This window comes from Punica granatum, unplaced genomic scaffold (assembly GCF_007655135.1).
Source record: "Punica granatum isolate Tunisia-2019 unplaced genomic scaffold, ASM765513v2 Contig00480, whole genome shotgun sequence".
In the NCBI taxonomy this organism is placed as follows: domain Eukaryota; kingdom Viridiplantae; phylum Streptophyta; class Magnoliopsida; order Myrtales; family Lythraceae; genus Punica; species Punica granatum.
This window is the reverse complement of record NW_022204369.1, coordinates 63210-75172: the sequence shown is the minus strand read 5'-3', so window position 1 is coordinate 75172 and position 11963 is coordinate 63210. Positions and strand designations below refer to the sequence as shown.

At 47.4% G+C, this 11963-nt stretch overlaps 36 non-coding genes and 1 pseudogene across 36 annotated transcripts; all 37 read right to left on the bottom strand.

Moving 5' to 3' along the window:
• Positions 1-30: 30 nt before the first annotated feature.
• On the bottom strand, positions 31-149 carry LOC116190578. Its single transcript, XR_004152780.1, has one exon. It is a non-coding gene; the product is annotated as a 5S ribosomal RNA (ribosomal RNA).
• Positions 150-370: 221 nt separating this feature from the next.
• On the bottom strand, positions 371-489 carry LOC116190577. The gene has a single exon (XR_004152779.1). It is a non-coding gene; the product is annotated as a 5S ribosomal RNA (ribosomal RNA).
• Positions 490-707: 218 nt separating this feature from the next.
• On the bottom strand, positions 708-826 carry LOC116190576. Its single transcript, XR_004152778.1, has one exon. It is a non-coding gene; the product is annotated as a 5S ribosomal RNA (ribosomal RNA).
• Positions 827-1017: 191 nt separating this feature from the next.
• LOC116190575 lies at positions 1018-1136 on the bottom strand. The gene has a single exon (XR_004152777.1). It is a non-coding gene; the product is annotated as a 5S ribosomal RNA (ribosomal RNA).
• A 220-nt stretch (positions 1137-1356) lies between these two features.
• LOC116190574 lies at positions 1357-1475 on the bottom strand. The gene has a single exon (XR_004152776.1). It is a non-coding gene; the product is annotated as a 5S ribosomal RNA (ribosomal RNA).
• Positions 1476-1668: 193 nt separating this feature from the next.
• Positions 1669-1787, bottom strand: LOC116190572. The gene has a single exon (XR_004152773.1). It is a non-coding gene; the product is annotated as a 5S ribosomal RNA (ribosomal RNA).
• Positions 1788-2010: 223 nt separating this feature from the next.
• LOC116190696 lies at positions 2011-2127 on the bottom strand. The gene has a single exon (XR_004152901.1). It is a non-coding gene; the product is annotated as a 5S ribosomal RNA (ribosomal RNA).
• Positions 2128-2351: 224 nt separating this feature from the next.
• LOC116190571 lies at positions 2352-2470 on the bottom strand. The gene has a single exon (XR_004152772.1). It is a non-coding gene; the product is annotated as a 5S ribosomal RNA (ribosomal RNA).
• A 223-nt stretch (positions 2471-2693) lies between these two features.
• Positions 2694-2812, bottom strand: LOC116190631. The gene has a single exon (XR_004152838.1). It is a non-coding gene; the product is annotated as a 5S ribosomal RNA (ribosomal RNA).
• A 199-nt stretch (positions 2813-3011) lies between these two features.
• LOC116190629 lies at positions 3012-3130 on the bottom strand. Its single transcript, XR_004152836.1, has one exon. It is a non-coding gene; the product is annotated as a 5S ribosomal RNA (ribosomal RNA).
• A 191-nt stretch (positions 3131-3321) lies between these two features.
• LOC116190637 lies at positions 3322-3440 on the bottom strand. Its single transcript, XR_004152844.1, has one exon. It is a non-coding gene; the product is annotated as a 5S ribosomal RNA (ribosomal RNA).
• Positions 3441-3645: 205 nt separating this feature from the next.
• On the bottom strand, positions 3646-3764 carry LOC116190570. The gene has a single exon (XR_004152771.1). It is a non-coding gene; the product is annotated as a 5S ribosomal RNA (ribosomal RNA).
• Positions 3765-3984: 220 nt separating this feature from the next.
• LOC116190714 lies at positions 3985-4104 on the bottom strand. The gene has a single exon (XR_004152917.1). It is a non-coding gene; the product is annotated as a 5S ribosomal RNA (ribosomal RNA).
• A 193-nt stretch (positions 4105-4297) lies between these two features.
• On the bottom strand, positions 4298-4416 carry LOC116190624. The gene has a single exon (XR_004152831.1). It is a non-coding gene; the product is annotated as a 5S ribosomal RNA (ribosomal RNA).
• A 219-nt stretch (positions 4417-4635) lies between these two features.
• On the bottom strand, positions 4636-4754 carry LOC116190568. Its single transcript, XR_004152770.1, has one exon. It is a non-coding gene; the product is annotated as a 5S ribosomal RNA (ribosomal RNA).
• Positions 4755-4949: 195 nt separating this feature from the next.
• Positions 4950-5068, bottom strand: LOC116190567. Its single transcript, XR_004152768.1, has one exon. It is a non-coding gene; the product is annotated as a 5S ribosomal RNA (ribosomal RNA).
• Positions 5069-5284: 216 nt separating this feature from the next.
• LOC116190726 lies at positions 5285-5403 on the bottom strand. The gene has a single exon (XR_004152926.1). It is a non-coding gene; the product is annotated as a 5S ribosomal RNA (ribosomal RNA).
• Positions 5404-5620: 217 nt separating this feature from the next.
• Positions 5621-5739, bottom strand: LOC116190718. The gene has a single exon (XR_004152920.1). It is a non-coding gene; the product is annotated as a 5S ribosomal RNA (ribosomal RNA).
• Positions 5740-5929: 190 nt separating this feature from the next.
• On the bottom strand, positions 5930-6048 carry LOC116190566. The gene has a single exon (XR_004152767.1). It is a non-coding gene; the product is annotated as a 5S ribosomal RNA (ribosomal RNA).
• A 191-nt stretch (positions 6049-6239) lies between these two features.
• Positions 6240-6358, bottom strand: LOC116190565. Its single transcript, XR_004152766.1, has one exon. It is a non-coding gene; the product is annotated as a 5S ribosomal RNA (ribosomal RNA).
• Positions 6359-6439: 81 nt separating this feature from the next.
• LOC116190690 lies at positions 6440-6557 on the bottom strand. The gene has a single exon (XR_004152895.1). It is a non-coding gene; the product is annotated as a 5S ribosomal RNA (ribosomal RNA).
• A 219-nt stretch (positions 6558-6776) lies between these two features.
• On the bottom strand, positions 6777-6896 carry LOC116190701. Its single transcript, XR_004152903.1, has one exon. It is a non-coding gene; the product is annotated as a 5S ribosomal RNA (ribosomal RNA).
• Positions 6897-7086: 190 nt separating this feature from the next.
• On the bottom strand, positions 7087-7205 carry LOC116190642. The gene has a single exon (XR_004152849.1). It is a non-coding gene; the product is annotated as a 5S ribosomal RNA (ribosomal RNA).
• Positions 7206-7428: 223 nt separating this feature from the next.
• LOC116190674 lies at positions 7429-7549 on the bottom strand. Its single transcript, XR_004152880.1, has one exon. It is a non-coding gene; the product is annotated as a 5S ribosomal RNA (ribosomal RNA).
• Positions 7550-7736: 187 nt separating this feature from the next.
• Positions 7737-7859, bottom strand: LOC116190712. Its single transcript, XR_004152914.1, has one exon. It is a non-coding gene; the product is annotated as a 5S ribosomal RNA (ribosomal RNA).
• Positions 7860-8073: 214 nt separating this feature from the next.
• On the bottom strand, positions 8074-8195 carry LOC116190713. Its single transcript, XR_004152916.1, has one exon. It is a non-coding gene; the product is annotated as a 5S ribosomal RNA (ribosomal RNA).
• Positions 8196-8382: 187 nt separating this feature from the next.
• Positions 8383-8503, bottom strand: LOC116190657. Its single transcript, XR_004152863.1, has one exon. It is a non-coding gene; the product is annotated as a 5S ribosomal RNA (ribosomal RNA).
• A 219-nt stretch (positions 8504-8722) lies between these two features.
• Positions 8723-8841, bottom strand: LOC116190564. The gene has a single exon (XR_004152765.1). It is a non-coding gene; the product is annotated as a 5S ribosomal RNA (ribosomal RNA).
• A 185-nt stretch (positions 8842-9026) lies between these two features.
• On the bottom strand, positions 9027-9145 carry LOC116190623. Its single transcript, XR_004152830.1, has one exon. It is a non-coding gene; the product is annotated as a 5S ribosomal RNA (ribosomal RNA).
• Positions 9146-9364: 219 nt separating this feature from the next.
• LOC116190563 lies at positions 9365-9483 on the bottom strand. Its single transcript, XR_004152764.1, has one exon. It is a non-coding gene; the product is annotated as a 5S ribosomal RNA (ribosomal RNA).
• Positions 9484-9701: 218 nt separating this feature from the next.
• Positions 9702-9820, bottom strand: LOC116190562. The gene has a single exon (XR_004152762.1). It is a non-coding gene; the product is annotated as a 5S ribosomal RNA (ribosomal RNA).
• Positions 9821-10008: 188 nt separating this feature from the next.
• Positions 10009-10126, bottom strand: LOC116190648. The gene has a single exon (XR_004152855.1). It is a non-coding gene; the product is annotated as a 5S ribosomal RNA (ribosomal RNA).
• A 221-nt stretch (positions 10127-10347) lies between these two features.
• On the bottom strand, positions 10348-10463 carry LOC116190692. The gene has a single exon (XR_004152897.1). It is a non-coding gene; the product is annotated as a 5S ribosomal RNA (ribosomal RNA).
• Positions 10464-10684: 221 nt separating this feature from the next.
• LOC116190560 lies at positions 10685-10803 on the bottom strand. The gene has a single exon (XR_004152760.1). It is a non-coding gene; the product is annotated as a 5S ribosomal RNA (ribosomal RNA).
• A 189-nt stretch (positions 10804-10992) lies between these two features.
• LOC116190559 lies at positions 10993-11111 on the bottom strand. Its single transcript, XR_004152759.1, has one exon. It is a non-coding gene; the product is annotated as a 5S ribosomal RNA (ribosomal RNA).
• Positions 11112-11330: 219 nt separating this feature from the next.
• LOC116190720 lies at positions 11331-11456 on the bottom strand (annotated as a pseudogene).
• Positions 11457-11651: 195 nt separating this feature from the next.
• LOC116190558 lies at positions 11652-11770 on the bottom strand. Its single transcript, XR_004152758.1, has one exon. It is a non-coding gene; the product is annotated as a 5S ribosomal RNA (ribosomal RNA).
• Positions 11771-11963: the final 193 nt, after the last annotated feature.

Below are 11963 nucleotides of genomic sequence, written 5' to 3'. Positions count from 1 at the left end.
TCCCGAGCAGCAAAAAAAAATTAAAAAGGAGGGGTGCAACACGAGGACTTCCCAGGAGGTCACCCATCCTAGTACTACTCTCGCCCAAGCACGCTTAACTTCGGAGTTCTGATGGGATCCGGTGCATTAGTGCTGGTATGATCGCACCCGTCAACCTTTGCGCTCGAATTCACTTTGTTCCTCCGTAGAGCTAATGAAAAAAAAATGCAAAAATGAGCGCAGAAACGAAAGAAAAAAAGTATCGAGTGCATTTCACAACGAACCTTACGCCTTTTGCGAGTGAGCACGTGCCCAAAACATTAACCGTAACGATGGGATTCCCGTCCAACGTCGGACAGTTTCCCGAGCAGCAAAAAAAAATTAAAAAGGAGGGGTGCAACACGAGGACTTCCCAGGAGGTCACCCATCCTAGTACTACTCTCGCCCAAGCACGCTTAACTTCGGAGTTCTGATGGGATCCGGTGCATTAGTGCTGGTATGATCGCACCCGTCAACCTTTGCGCTCGAATTCACTTTGTTCCTCCGTAGAGCTAATGAAAAAAAAATGCAAAAATGAGCGCAGAAACGAAAGAAAAAAGTATCGAGTGCATTTCACAACGAACCTACGCCTTTTGCGAGTGAGCACGTGCCCAAACATTAACCGTAACGATGGGATTCCCGTCCAACGTCGGACAGTTTCCCGAGCAGCAAAAAAAAATTAAAAAGGAGGGGTGCAACACGAGGACTTCCCAGGAGGTCACCCATCCTAGTACTACTCTCGCCCAAGCACGCTTAACTTCGGAGTTCTGATGGGATCCGGTGCATTAGTGCTGGTATGATCGCACCCGTCAACCTTTGCGCTCGAATTCACTTTGTTCCTCCGTAGAGCTAATGAAAAAAAAATGCAAAAATGATCGCAGAAACGAAAGAAAAAAAAAGTATCGAAGTGCTAGCACGTGCCCAAAACATTAACCGTAACGATGGGATTCCCGTCCAACGTCGGACAGTTTCCCGAGCAGCAAAAAAAAATTAAAAAGGGGGGTGCAACACGAGGACTTCCCAGGAGGTCACCCATCCTAGTACTACTCTCGCCCAAGCACGCTTAACTTCGGAGTTCTGATGGGATCCGGTGCATTAGTGCTGGTATGATCGCACCCGTCAACCTTTGCGCTCGAATTCACTTTGTTCCTCCGTAGAGCTAATGAAAAAAAAATGCAAAAATGAGCGCAGAACGAAAGAAAAAAAGTATCGAGTGCATTTCACAACGAACCTTACGCCTTTTGCGAGTGAGCACGTGCCCAAAACATTAACCGTAACGATGGGATTCCCGTCCAACGTCGGACAGTTTCCCGAGCAGCAAAAAAAAATTAAAAAGGAGGGGTGCAACACGAGGACTTCCCAGGAGGTCACCCATCCTAGTACTACTCTCGCCCAAGCACGCTTAACTTCGGAGTTCTGATGGGATCCGGTGCATTAGTGCTGGTATGATCGCACCCGTCAACCTTTGCGCTCGAATTCACTTTGTTCCTCCGTAGAGCTAATGAAAAAAAAAAAAATGCAAAAATGATCGCAGAAACGAAAGAAAAAAAGTATCGAGTGCATAGCACGTGCCCAAAACATTAACCGTAACGATGGGATTCCCGTCCAACGTCGGACAGTTTCCCGAGCAAAAAAAAAAATTAAAAGGAGGGGGTGCAACACGAGGACTTCCCAGGAGGTCACCCATCCTAGTACTACTCTCGCCCAAGCACGCTTAACTTCGGAGTTCTGATGGGATCCGGTGCATTAGTGCTGGTATGATCGCACCCGTCAACCTTTGCGCTCGAATTCACTTTGTTCCTCCGTAGAGCTAATGAAAAAAAAATGCAAAAATGAGCGCAGAAACGAAAGAAAAAAAGTATCGAGTGCATTTCACAACGAACCTCACGCCTTTTGCGAGTGAGCACGTGCCCAAAACATTAACCGTAACGATGGGATTCCCGTCCAACGTCGGACAGTTTCCCGAGCAGCAAAAAAAAATTAAAAAGGAGGGGTGTGCAACACGAGGACTTCCCAGGAGGTCACCCATCCTAGTACTACTCTCGCCCAAGCACGCTTAACTTCGGAGTTCTGATGGGATCCGGCATTAGTGCTGGTATGATCGCACCCGTCAACCTTTGCGCTCGAATTCACTTTGTTCCTCCGTAGAGCTAATGAAAAAAAAATGCAAAAATGAGCGCAGAAAAGAAACGAAAGAAAAAAAGTATCGAGTGCATTTCACACGAACCTTACGCCTTTGCGAGTGAGCACGTGCCCAAAACATTAACCGTAACGATGGGATTCCCGTCCAACGTCGGACAGTTTCCCGAGCAGCAAAAAAAAATTAAAAAGGAGGGGTGCAACACGAGGACTTCCCAGGAGGTCACCCATCCTAGTACTACTCTCGCCCAAGCACGCTTAACTTCGGAGTTCTGATGGGATCCGGTGCATTAGTGCTGGTATGATCGCACCCGTCAACCTTTGCGCTCGAATTCACTTTGTTCCTCCGTAGAGCTAATGAAAAAAAAATGCAAAAATGAGCGCAGAGAAACGAAAGAAAAAAAGTATCGAGTGCATTTCACAACGAACCTACGCCTTTGCGAGTGAGCACGTGCCCAAAACATTAACCGTAACGATGGGATTCCCGTCCAACGTCGGACAGTTTCCCGAGCAGCAAAAAAAAATTAAAAAGGGAGGGGTTGCAACACGAGGACTTCCCAGGAGGTCACCCATCCTAGTACTACTCTCGCCCAAGCACGCTTAACTTCGGAGTTCTGATGGGATCCGGTGCATTAGTGCTGGTATGATCGCACCCGTCAACCTTTGCGCTCGAATTCACTTTGTTCCTCCGTAGAGCTAATGAAAAAAAAATGCAAAAATGATCGCAGAAACGAAAGAAAAAAAGAAAAAAAGTATCGAGTGCATAGCACGTGCCCAAAACATTAACCGTAACGATGGGATTCCCGTCCAACGTCGGACAGTTCCCGAGCAGCAAAAAAAAATTAAAAAGGAGGGGTGTGCAACACGAGGACTTCCCAGGAGGTCACCCATCCTAGTACTACTCTCGCCCAAGCACGCTTAACTTCGGAGTTCTGATGGGATCCGGTGCATTAGTGCTGGTATGATCGCACCCGTCAACCTTTGTGCTCGAATTCACTTTGTTCCTCCGTAGAGCTAATGAAAAAAAAATGCAAAAAAATGAGCGCAGAAACGAAAGAAAAAAAGTATCGAGTGCATAGCACGTGCCCAAAACATTAACCGTAACGATGGGATTCCCGTCCAACGTCGGACAGTTTCCGAGCAGCAAAAAAAAATTAAAAAAGAGGGGTGCAACACGAGGACTTCCCAGGAGGTCACCCATCCTAGTACTACTCTCGCCCAAGCACGCTTAACTTCGGAGTTCTGATGGGATCCGGTGCATTAGTGCTGGTATGATCGCACCGTCAACCTTTGCGCTCGAATTCACTTTGTTCCTCCGTAGAGCTAATGAAAAAAAAAATGCAAAAATGAGCGCAGAAAGAAAGTGCATTTCACAACGAACCTCACGCCTTTTGCGAGTGAGCACGTGCCCAAAACATTAACCGTAACGATGGGATTCCCGTCCAACGTCGGACAGTTTCCCGAGCAGCAAAAAAAAATTAAAAAGGAGGGGTGCAACACGAGGACTTCCCAGGAGGTCACCCATCCTAGTACTACTCTCGCCCAAGCACGCTTAACTTCGGAGTTCTGATGGGATCCGGTGCATTAGTGCTGGTATGATCGCACCCGTCAACCTTTGCGCTCGAATTCACTTTGTTCCTCCGTAGAGCTAATGAAAAAAAAATGCAAAAATGAGCGCAGAAACGAAAGAAAAAAGTATCGAGTGCATTTCACAACGAACCTTACGCCTTTTGCGAGTGAGCACGTGCCCAAAACATTAACCGTAACGATGGGATTCCCGTCCAACGTCGGACAGTTTCCCGAGCAGCAAAAAAAAATTAAAAGAGGAGGGTGCAACACGAGGACTTCCCAGGAGGTCACCCATCCTAGTACTACTCTCTCGCCCAAGCACGCTTAACTTCGGATTCTGATGGGATCCGGTGCATTAGTGCTGGTATGATCGCACCAGTCAACCTTTGCGCTCGAATTCACTCTTTGTTCCTCCGTAGAGCTAATGAAAAAAAATGCAAAAATGATCGCAGAAACGAAAGAAAAAAAAGTATCGAGTGCATAGCACGTGCCCAAACAAACATTAACCGTAACGATGGGATTCCCGTCCAACGTCGGACAGTTTCCCGAGCAGCAAAAAAAAAATTAAAAAGGAGTGCAACACGAGGACTTCCCAGGAGGTCACCCATCCTAGTACTACTCTCGCCCAAGCACGCTTAACTTCGGAGTTCTGATGGGATCCGGTGCATTAGTGCTGGTATGATCGCACCCCGTCAACCTTTGCGCTCGAATTCACTTTGTTCCTCCGTAGAGCTAATGAAAAAAAATGCAAAATGAGCGCAGAAACGAAAGAAAGAAAGTATCGAGTGCATTTCACAACGAACCTACGCCTTTTGCGAGTGAGCACGTGCCCAAAACATTAACCGTAACGATGGGATTCCCGTCCAACGTCGGACAGTTTCCCGAGCAGCAAAAAAAAATTAAAAAGGAGGGGTGCAACACGAGGACTTCCCAGGAGGTCACCCATCCTAGTACTACTCTCGCCCAAGCACGCTTAACTTCGGAGTTCTGATGGGATCCGGTGCATTAGTGCTGGTATGATCGCACCCGTCAACCTTTGTGCTCGAATTCACTTTGTTCCTCCGTAGAGCTAATGAAAAAAAAAAAAAAATGCAAAATATCGCAGAAACGAAAGAAAAAAAGTATCGAGTGCATAGCACGTGCCCAAAACATTAACCGTAACGATCGGATTCCCGTCCAACGTCGGACATTTTCCCGAGCAGCAAAAAAAAAATTAAAAAGGAGGGGTGCAACACGAGGACTTCCCAGGAGGTCACCCATCCTAGTACTACTCTCGCCCAAGCACGCTTAACTTCGGAGTTCTGATGGGATCCGGTGCATTAGTGCTGGTATGATCGCACCCGTCAACCTTTGCGCTCGAATTCACTTTGTTCCTCCGTAGAGCTAATGAAAAAAAATGCAAAATGAGCGCAGAAACGAAAGAAAAAAGTATCGAGTGCATTTCACAACGAACCTTACGCCTTTTGCGAGTGAGCACGTGCCAAAACATTAACCGTAACGATGGGATTCCCGTCCAACGTCGGACAGTTTCCCGAGCAGCAAAAAAAATTAAAAAGGAGGGGTGCAACACGAGGACTTCCCAGGAGGTCACCCCTAGTACTACTCTCTCTCGCCCAGCACGCTTAACTTCGGAGTTCTGATGGGATCCGGTGCATTAGTGCTGGTATGATCGCACCCGTCAACCTTTGCGCTCGAATTCACTTTGTTCCTCCGTAGAGCTAATGAAAAAAAAATGCAAAATGAGCGCAGAAACGAAAGAAAAAAGTATCGAGTGCATTTCACAACGAACCTTACGCCTTTTGCGATGAGCACGTGCCCAAACATTAACCGTAACGATGGGATTCCCGTCCAACGTCGGACAGTTTCCCGAGCAGCAAAAAAAAATTAAAAAGGAGGGGTGCAACACACGAGGACTTCCCAGGAGGTCACCCATCCTAGTACTACTCTCGCCCAAGCACGCTAACTTCGGAGTTCTGATGGGATCCGTGCATTAGTGCTGGTATGATCGCACCCGTCAACCTTTGCGCTCGAATTCACTTTGTTCCTCCGTTAGAGCTAATGAAAAAAAAATGCAAAAATGATCGCAGAAACGAAAGAAAAAAAGTATCGAGTGCATAGCACGTGCCCAAAACATTAACCGTAACGATCGGATTCCCGTCCAACGTCGGACAGTTTCCCGAGCAGCAAAAAAAAATTAAAAAGAGGGGTGCAACACGAGGACTTCCCAGGAGGTCACCCATCCTAGTACTACTCTCGCCCAAGCACGCTTAACTTCGGAGTTCTGATGGGATCCGGTGCATTAGTGCTGGTATGATCGCACCCGTCAACCTTTGCGCTCGAATTCACTTTGTTCCTCCGTAGAGCTAATGAAAAAAAAATGCAAAAATGATCGCAGAAAAGAAACGAAAGAAAAAAGTATCGAGTGCATAGCACGTGCCCAAAACATTAACCGTAACGATGGGATTCCCGTCCAACGTCGGACAGTTTCCCGAGCAGCAAAAAAAAATTAAAAAGGGGTGCAACACGAGGACTTCCCAGGAGGTCACCCATCCTAGTACTACTCTCGCCCAAGCACGCTTAACTTCGGAGTTCTGATGGGATCCGGTGCATTAGTGCTGGTATGATCGCACCCGTCAACCTTTGCGCTCGAATTCACTGGATTCCCGTCCAACGTCGGACAGTTTCCCGAGCAGCAAAAAAAAATTAAAAAGGAGGGGTGCAACACGAGGACTTCCCAGGAGGTCACCCATCCTATACTACTCTCGCCCAAGCACGCTTAACTTCGGAGTTCTGATGGGATCCGGTGCATTAGTGCTGGTATGATCGCACCCGTCAACCTTTGCGCTCGAATTCACTTTGTTCCTCCGTAGAGCTAATGAAAAAAAAATGCAAAAATGAGCGCAGAAACGAAAGAAAAAAGTATCGAGTGCATTTCACAACGAACCTTACGCCTTTTGCGAGTGAGCACGTGCCAAAACATTAACCGTAACGATGGGATTCCCGTCCAACGTCGGACAGTTTCCCGAGCAGCAAAAAAAAATTAAAAAGGAGGGGTGCAACACGAGGACTTCCCAGGAGGTCACCCATCCTAGTACTACTCTCCTCCCCAGCACGCTTAACTTCGGAGTTCTGATGGGATCCGGTGCATTAGTGCTGGTATGATCGCACCCGTCAACCTTTGTGCTCGAATTCACTTTGTTCCCTCCGTAAGCTAATGAAAAAAAATGCAAAATATGAGCGCAGAACGAAAGAAAAAAAAGTATCGAGTGCATAGCACGTGCCCAAAACATTAACCGTAACGATCGGATTCCCGTCCAACGTCGGACAGTTTCCCGAGCAGCAAAAAAAAATTAAAAAGGAGGGGTGCAACACGAGGACTTTCCAGGAGGTCACCCATCCTAGTACTACTCTCGCCCAAGCACGCTTAACTTCGGAGTTCTGATGGGATCCGGTGCATTAGTGCTGGTATGATCGCACCCGTCAACCTTTGCGCTCGAATTCACTTTGTTCCTCCGTAGAGCTAATGAAAAAAAAAATGCAAAAATGAGCGCAGAAACGAAAGAAAAAAAGTCTCGAGTGCATTTCACAACGAACCTTACGCCTTTTGCGAGTGAGCACGTGCCCAAAACATTAACCGTAACGATGGGATTCCCGTCCAACGTCGGACAGTTTCCCGAGCAGCAAAAAAAAAATTAAAAAGGAGGGGTGCAACACGAGGACTTCCCAGGAGGTCACCCATCCTAGTACTACTCTCTCGCCCAAGCACGCTTAACTTCGGAGTTCTGATGGGATCCGGTGCATTAGTGCTGGTATGATCGCACCCGTCAACCTTTGCGCTCGAATTCTTTGTTCCTCCGTAGAGCTAATGAAAAAAAATGCAAAAATGAGCGCAGAAACGAAAGAAAAAAAGTATCGAGTGCATAGCACGTGCCCAAAACATTAACCGTAACGATGGGATTCCCGTCCAACGTCGGACAGTTTCCCGAGCAGCAAAAAAAAATTAAAAAGGAGGGGTGCAACACGAGGACTTCCCAGGAGGTCACCCATCCTAGTACTACTCTCTCCTCGCCCAGCACGCTTAACTTCGGAGTTCTGATGGGATCCGGTGCATTAGTGCTGGTATGATCGCACCCGTCAACCTTTGCGCTCGAATTCACTTTGTTCCTCCGTAAGCTAATGAAAAAAAATGCAAAAATGAGCGCAGAAACGAAAGAAAAAGTATCGAGTGCATTTCACAACGAACCTTACGCCTTTTGCGAGTGAGCACGTGCCCAAAACATTAACCGTAACGATGGGATTCCCGTCCAACGTCGGACAGTTTCCCGAGCAGCAAAAAATTAAAAAGGAGGGGTGCAACACGAGGACTTCCCAGGAGGTCACCCATCCTAGTACTACTCTCGCCCAAGCAAGCACGCTTACTTCGGAGTTCTGATGGGATCCGGTGCATTAGTGCTGGTATGATCGCACCCGTCAACCTTTGCGCTCGAATTCACTTTGTTCCTCCGTAGAGCTAATGAAAAAAAATGCAAAAATGATCGCAGAAACGAAAGAAAAAAGTATCGAGTGCATAGCACGTGCCCAAAACATTAACCGTAACGATGGATTCCCGTCCAACGTCGGACAGTTTCCCGAGCAGCAAAAAAAAATTAAAAAGGAGGGGTGCAACACGAGGACTTCCCAGGAGGTCACCCATCCTAGTACTACTCTCGCGCCCAAGCACGCTTAACTTCGGAGTTCTGATGGGATCCGGTGCATTAGTGCTGGTATGATCGCACCCGTCAACCTTTGCGCTCGAATTCACTTTGTTCCTCCGTAGAGCTAATGAAAAAAAATGCAAAAATGAGCGCAGAAACGAAAGAAAAAAGTATCGAGTGCATTTCACAACGAACCTTACGCCTTTTGCGAGTGAGCACGTGCCCAAAACATTAACCGTAACGATGGGATTCCCGTCCAACGTCGGACAGTTTCCCGAGCAGCAAAAAAAAATTAAAAAGGAGGGGTGCAACACGAGGACTTCCCAGGAGGTCACCCATCCTAGTACTACTCTCGCCCAAGCACGCTTAACTTCGGAGTTCTGATGGGATCCGGTGCATTAGTGCTGGTATGATCGCACCCGTCAACCTTTGCGCTCGAATTCACTTTGTTCCTCCGTAGAGCTAATGAAAAAAAAATGCAAAAATGAGCGCAGAAACGAAAGAAAAAAGTATCGAGTGCATACACGTGCCCAAAACATTAACCGTAACGATGGGATTCCCGTCCAACGTCGGACAGTTTCCCGAGCAGCAAAAAAAATTAAAAGGAGGGTGCAACACGAGGACTTCCCAGGAGGTCACCCATCCTAGTACTACTCTCGCCCAAGCACGCTTAACTTCGGAGTTCTGATGGGATCCGGTGCATTAGTGCTGGTATGATCGCACCCGTCAACCTTTGCGCTCGAATTCACTTTGTTCCTCCGTAGAGCTAATGAAAAAAAATGCAAAAATGAGCGCAGAAACGAAAGAAAAAAGTATCGAGTGCATTTCACAACGAACCTCACGCCTTTTGCGAGTGAGCACGTGCCCAAAACATTAACCGTAACGATGGGATTCCCGTCCAACGTCGGACAGTTTCCCGAGCAGCAAAAAAAAATTAAAAAGGAGGGGTGCAACACGAGGACTTCCCAGGAGGTCACCCATCCTAGTACTACTCTCGCCCAAGCACGCTTAACTTCGGAGTTCTGATGGGATCCGGTGCATTAGTGCTGGTATGATCGCACCCGTCAACCTTTGCGCTCGAATTCACTTTGTTCCTCCGTAGAGCTAATGAAAAAAAAATGCAAAAATGAGCGCAGAAACGAAAGAAAAAAGTATCGAGTGCATTTCACAACGAACCTTACGCCTTTTGCGAGTGAGCACGTGCCCAAACATTAACCGTAACGATGGGATTCCCGTCCAACGTCGGACAGTTTCCCGAGCAGCAAAAAAAATTAAAAAGGAGGGGTGCAACACGAGGACTTCCCAGGAGGTCACCCATCCTAGTACTACTCTCGCCCAAGCACGCTTAACTTCGGAGTTCTGATGGGATCCGGTGCATTAGTGCTGGTATGATCGCACCCGTCAACCTTTGCGCTCGAATTCACTTTGTTCCTCCGTAGAGCTAATGAAAAAAAATGCAAAAATGATCGCAGAAACGAAGAAAAAAAGTATCGAGTGCATAGCACGTGCCCAAAACATTAACCGTAACGATGGGATTCCCGTCCAACGTCGGACAGTTTCCCGAGCAGCAAAAAAAAATTAAAAAGGAGGGGTGCAACACGAGGACTTCCCAGGGGTCACCCATCCTAGTACTACTCTCGCCCAAGCACGCTTAACTTCGGAGTTCTGATGGGATCCGGTGCATTAGTGCTGGTATGATCGCACCCGTCAACCTTTGCGCTCGAATTCACTTTGTTCCTCCGTAGAGCTAATGAAAAAAAAATGCAAAAATGAGCGCAGAAACGAAAGAAAAAAAGTATCGAGTGCATTTCACAACGAACCTTACGCCTTTTGCGAGTGAGCACGTGCCCAAAACATTAACCGTAACGATGGGATTCCCGTCCAACGTCGGACAGTTTCCCGAGCAGCAAAAAAAAATTAAAAAGGAGGGGTGCAACACGACTTCCCAGGAGGTCACCCATCCTAGTACTACTCTCGCCCAAGCACGCTTAACTTCGGAGTTCTGATGGGATCCGGTGCATTAGTGCTGGTATGATCGCACCCGTCAACCTTTGCGCTCGAATTCACTTTGTTCCTCCGTAGAGCTAATGAAAAAAAAATGCAAAAATGAGCGCAGAAACGAAAGAAAAAAAGTATCGAGTGCATTTCACAACGAACCTTCCGCCTTTTGCGAGTGAGCACGTGCCCAAAACATTAACCGTAACGATGGGATTCCCGTCCAACGTCGGACAGTTTCCCGAGCAGCAAAAAAAAATTAAAAAGGAGGGGTGCAACACGAGGACTTCCCAGGAGGTCACCCATCCTAGTACTACTCTCGCCCAAGCACGCTTAACTTCGGAGTTCTGATGGGATCCGGTGCATTAGTGCTGGTATGATCGCACCCGTCAACCTTTGCGCTCGAATTCACTTTGTTCCTCCGTAGAGCTAATGAAAAAAAAATGCAAAAATGATCGCAGAAACGAAAGAAAAAAGTATCGAGTGCATAGCACGTGCCCAAAACATTAACCGTAACGATGGGATTCCCGTCCAACGTCGGACAGTTTCCCGAGCAGCAAAAAAAAATTAAAAAGGAGGGGTGCAACACGAGGACTTCCCAGGAGGTCACCCATCCTAGTACTACTCTCGCCCAAGCACGCTTAACTTCGGAGTTCTGATGGGATCCGGTGCATTAGTGCTGGTATGATCGCACCCGTCAACCTTTGCGCTCGAATTCACTTTGTTCCTCCGTAGAGCTAATGAAAAAAAAATGCAAAAATGAGCGCAGAAACGAAAGAAAAAAAGTCGAGTGCATTTCACAACGAACCTTACGCCTTTTGCGAGTGAGCACGTGCCCAAAACATTAACCGTAACGATGGGATTCCCGTCCAACGTCGGACAGTTTCCCGAGCAGCAAAAAAAAATTAAAAAGGAGGGGTGCAACACGAGGACTTCCCAGGAGGTCACCCATCCTAGTACTACTCTCACTCTCGCCCCCAGCACGCTTAACTTCGGAGTTCTGATGGGATCCGGTGCATTAGTGCTGGTATGATCGCACCACCCGTCAACCTTTGCGCTCGAATTCACTTTGTTCCTCCGTAGAGCTAATGAAAAAAAAAATGCAAAAATGATCGCAGAAACGAAAGAAAAAAAGTATCGAGTGCATAGCACGTGCCCAAACATTAACCGTAACGATGGGATTCCCGTCCAACGTCGTCGACAGTTTCCCGAGCAGCAAAAAAAAATTAAAAAGGAGGGGTGCAACACGAGGACTTCCCAGGAGGTCACCCATCCTAGTACTACTCTCGCCCAAGCACGCTTAACTTCGGAGTTCTGATGGGATCCGGTGCATTAGTGCTGGTATGATCGCACCCGTCAACCTTTGCGCTCGAATTCACTTTGTTCCTCCGTAGAGCTAATGAAAAAAAAAGCAAAAATGAGCGCAGAAACGAAAGAAAAAGTATCGAGTGCATTTCACAACGAACCTCACGCCTTTTGCGAGTGAGCACGTGCCCAAAACATTAACCGTAACGATGGGATTCCCGTCCAACGTCGGACAGTTTCCCG